The sequence below is a fragment of the Rattus norvegicus genome, chromosome 1 (genome assembly GCF_036323735.1).
Source record: "Rattus norvegicus strain BN/NHsdMcwi chromosome 1, GRCr8, whole genome shotgun sequence".
NCBI lineage: Eukaryota > Metazoa > Chordata > Mammalia > Rodentia > Muridae > Rattus > Rattus norvegicus.
In genome coordinates, this window is record NC_086019.1 from 270,427,944 (window position 1) to 270,433,000 (window position 5,057).

Consider the following 5,057-nt stretch of genomic DNA (forward strand, 5'->3'; position numbering starts at 1 on the left):
CCAAGCAACCAGAGCTTCCAGGACTAAGCCACTACCTAAAGACTATACATGGACTGACCCTGGACTCTGACCTCATAGGTAGCAATGAATATCCTAGTAAGAGCACCAGTGGAAGGGGAAGCCCTGGGTCCTGCTAAGACTGAACCCCCAGCGAACGTGATTGTTGGGGGGAGGGCGGTAATGGGGGGAGGATGGGGAGGGGAACACCCATAAAGAAGGGGAGGGGGAGGGATTAGGGGGATGTTTGCCCGGAAACCGGGAAAGGGAATAACAATCGAAATGTAAATAAGAAATACCCAAGTTAATAAAGATGGAGAAAAAAAAGAAAAAAAGAAAAAGTTTTTTTTATTACTATTTAAGACCTTTTCTAACAGGTGCTTGCAGTTTGTTGACTTTTTTGAAAAAATCAAGTTTTAAACTTTATTACAAATTAAAAATGAAGTTCTTAAAAATCTCAACTTAACCAGATTTGAAACAATTTAAAAACCGTTAAAGGTGTATTGAGAAAAACCAGGTCTTTTTTTTTTTCTTAAAAAACACGTTTGTCATTACCAAAAAGAGACATCTTTAGGTAAAAATAATAAAAACCCCACGCTACATAGATAATGCAGACAGTTCTAGTGGATCTGGTCAATGGGCAAAAAGCAAGCACTTAAGGTCTTCAGCTCCAATCTTTGTTCATTTCTTATTGTTGGAATTTCATATTCATTTCTTCTTGTTGGATGACCAAACCGGATGATGGTAGAGATGCTCAGCCTCGGGAGCGGAGGAATTCTCAGCTGGTGGATCGGCTGCTTCTGTCTCTTTGCCATCTTGTGGTTTAGGGTTCTCTGGGTAATTGAAGTTGCGGCGTGGCTGCTGACCTTGGATCTCATCTCCTTGATTTTCTTTGTCCTCTTCATTTCCATCCTCTCTAGGCTGTCTTTGGCAAGGCGGGCCCCTGCGGAATCGTGGTCTGTAACCCCGATACATATTCTGTCTCACTGGTCTACCTTGCTCTCCTGCACCCTGGTTGTCAGCACCCTCCATCACTTCTCCTTGCACAGGGGAGTTGGAATACTGTGGTCGATGCGCATAGGGTCTCCGCAAGTAGTACGGTGGGAACCTTCTTCAGGAGCGCTTTCCGATCCCTCATTCTTTTTCCCACTCTCACTATTCTGGTAATTTTGCTGGTAATTGCGTGGAGGATCCCTACGACGTGGATAGCATCTATAATGGTTACGGTCTGCTGCGTATTTACTGCCTTGAACTGGAACTCCACCAGGGCCTGTAACATTTGCTGCCTCCGCATCCTTTTCTCCTTCAACAACATCAAACTCCACAGTCTCTCCATCTCCTACACTGCGAAGGTACTTCCTGGGGTTATTCTTCTTTATGGCAGTCTGGTGTACAAATACGTCTTCCTTGGTGTCATTCCTGTTGAAACCGTATCCGTTCCTTACATTGAACCATTTTACTGTTCCCAAAACCGTTGCGATGACCTTCTCGTCCCCGCCGCTGGGCGCTGCGGATGTGAGACCGCCCGGGCGGCCAATACCGGCGCCGCTGCCTGTGGAGCGGGGCTTGGTGTTGGCCGCGCTGAGGGGCGGGGGCGGCAGGCGGCTGCTGGGTCTCGGCCTCGCTGCTCATGGTTGCGGTGATGGTGACTGGGGCCCGCGGCCGCGGCGGGGCTCTCAGGGCTGTCTGGGGTCCGCTCTCCGCTCCCGCTCCCGATCGAACTCAAGAAAAAGTTTAAGTCTAAAAAATTCCTATAGGGTTGGGGATTTAGCTCAGTGGTAGAGCGCTTGCCTAGCAAGCGCAAGGCCCTGGGTTCGGTCCCCAGCTCCGAAAAAAAGAAAAAAGAGAAAAAAAATTCCTATAATCAAATATAAAGGGAAACACAGCATCTCAAAAACCCGTGGGACTTACTCAAAGCAGTCCTGAGCTATATAAATGCCTAAATTTAAAAAACAAACCAATGTCAGGCCCTAGAAAATGGCTCAGTGTATAAGAGGACTTCTTGTTCTTGCAGAGGACCGGAATTTGATTCCCAGTACCCACATGGCAGCTAACAATCATCCATATTTCCAGTTCCTGGGGATCCAACACCCTCTTCTGACCTCTGTGATCACAAGGCACGCACATGATGAACATGCAACCAAAGCATCCATACACATAAAAACAAAACAAAAACAACTAAATGTCCATCCCATTCTCCTTCTGCTGAGTCTTCAGCAAGCACCTCATTGGAGAAAATGGATACACCATTACAGATTTCTGCTATTTTCTCTCTTTTATACCCATGCTGCACCTGTGACTGGACAGTAACTATGGTGATTCTGGGTTTGGTTTGAGAGTGACGAACATCCACCATTGTTTCAGACGCCATATATGCAGGTCCTGGAAGACTAAAAGGGACAAAACTAGCAGAGAAGGCTTTTTCCAACCTAACAAACACTGGCTCTGTCAGCTCCTCCTGGTCAGTGCGATCCTTCTCTAACAGCCACGTTGTCATGCCCCACCAGGCTCTTAGCCACACACCTATGGGTACAAACCATGCCTGGGCTAGGCTCACAACTCATGCTTCTTGTGGTTAAACATCCTGCAATCCATGGAAGCATAGACTCGGGCCTGGGAAACAATCATGCCCCTGGATCAATTTCCTTTCTACCTAATGCTGAAGCCTTTCAAGAAGCCTGCTTTTCTTCCTCTGCGTGTCAAGCAAGATTCTGTGAGGTAAAGATGGAGATCCAGGGACTGAGACAGCAGGTGGGAAGAGACCAAGGAAGGAGATGCAGGCAGAAATGATAGATGGAATTATGGTAACCTACACTACCCACGACCTCTACCAAAGCCTCCAGGGTGGCCCCTGGAGCAAAGAGGGCCAGCAGTGCCTGAGGATACTCAACACTGAAGAGGAGCCCAGTTGGTGGGCATTTAGGAGGGTTGGACATGTAGGTCAGAGGATCAAGCACAGGGACAGAGGGTCTGCTGGGGCATCTCCCTGCTTGTTGTGTGGCTGTGGCTATAACAATGGTTGTAGCTGATAGTGACCTTTAGATATCAATGAAGGTAGCAATGCTGCCATTGTGCTCTGGGTGTGTCACCCTTTGCCCAGATAAGGATCCTAGGCAAGTTTCCTAGTCTTAGGGTACACAGAAGTCCCCAGTCTCAACATGCTGCAGATTGGAGAGGCTTCCTTATTGCACAGTCTGTCTGCATGCTCAGATCAAACTTCTCTTTTTAAGTGTGTATTTTGTGTAATACCATGTCACCTTGACGTGGCATACATGATGCCCAGGATTACTTAAAAAGGGAGGTTTGGTCGGGTGTGGTGACATAAACCTGTAAACATGTCAGTCTGAGTAAGGTAGAGGAGGTAAAAGGCTCTCCAAATGCCAGGTAGTCTAGGTTACACAGCAGCCAACTCCAAACAGACTCAACAGACTGGATTTGTACCTTCATTTATTTAAATGTATATCTAACAGTAATAATTAAGAAAGAGGAGGCCATAAACTTGGGAAAGGATTCATGGGAAGCATAGAAGGGAGGGAGGAAACAGAAAATGTGTAATTATATTAATTATTATATGTGCAATCCTATTAATTAGTTTAACTAATACTGGAATGAATTAGCAAGAGTGGAGTAATCTGTGTGGATGGAAATATGTTCTTGTTGACCTTCAACAGTTATTTTAAATGCCTTTCAGATTTTGATTCTCAGCCTTGGTATGGTGGATGAGGACTTCCTACCCACGAACCCCAGGAGCTGTTGGCCTCTGCTGGTTTTCATCTTGTCCTTGGTATCAACATCAGTGAGTAAGACTGCACCACCCCTGTGATGAGATGTGCTTCTAAACTTCTTGCAGCTTGAGAATTCACCTGGTGGGTAGTGGGAGGTCAGAGATTCAATACTGCAGGTTCAACCCACTACATACTGAAGACTTCTTGGCCACCCTAGATTTTGTTCACACCATAAAGGAAAGAACTGGCGGGACTCTGAAGACTGATCTGAAGTACACAGCAGCACAGATGGTGAGAGTCTGTGAGTTCCACTCCAATAGACAGGGTCTCCCATATATCCTGCTCAGAGACAAATGTTCAAAACTAAAGCCTAGGATGTGTTTTCCAGGTAAGATTACCCTGGCTCTCTTGGACTTGTTCCATCCCATAACCAATCTCCCCTCCCAAGGCTGCTTTCTCCTTCTCTGGACCCAATAACCATGTTCTTCCTGATTCTCCAGGGGTAGATGTTACCTGCTAATGTAGGGGCTTACTGATGGACGAGTACATAGAAGACACTGAGGACCCCCGATGCTCTCCAAGTTAAGTTCCATGAGATGATGGCAGACTTCATGTTTATGACCCCTGCTCTGCAAGCAGCACATCTGCAGTTTGAGTACATCTGTAAAGAGAGTCAGATTGAGACTCCTGGTATTAGAAATTCTCCTCCATGAAGGATATCATGGGCTCAGTCTTTGGTACTAGAAAAAAGGGGCCTGATTCATAAGAAGTATCTCAGAGCTGGATGAGTCCTGTGACACCCAGGCTCTGTCTATATTTTTATCAGGACCCTGAGGGCTCTCTCATCTAAGTAAATCCCATGTCTAATGGGAGTGAAATCTGTTCTAGTTACAGATAAGAAATCTGAGGTAGTCATGCTCTATTGTTTGCCCAAACTACTCAGGTATAAAAGCCAAAGTTGCGATTAACCAAGGCTCTTGCTTCAGCCCTGGAGTCCATGCTCTCTCCCAACACCTCAGCCCTCCAACAATTGATTCCTCACAACTGTAGACCAAGGTATCATTATGCAAAAGATGAGTCAGGACAGCTCCATGTGAGAGGCCACTTTGTCATCATGTGTCCACACTCAGGGTTCCCATGCCCCTGCCTACTCCCATGAGTTCCTGTACTACCCCAAACTCTTCAGAGACATCAGACAACGTCATGTGAAGGCCAACTATGATGGTGAGATCACCTTTGTCGATATCTTTGGATTCTCCTTTGGGAGCAGCAAACATGAGTCTTCTTTTCATGAGCCAGATGGCAACCCAGATGAGTACTTGAGGGGTGACTGGG

General features: G+C 46.4%; 1 pseudogene; it reads right to left on the reverse strand.

The window, feature by feature from the left end:
* Positions 1-325: 325 nt before the first annotated feature.
* On the reverse strand, positions 326-1,644 carry Ybx1-ps4 (Y box binding protein 1, pseudogene 4; annotated as a pseudogene).
* Positions 1,645-5,057: the final 3,413 nt, after the last annotated feature.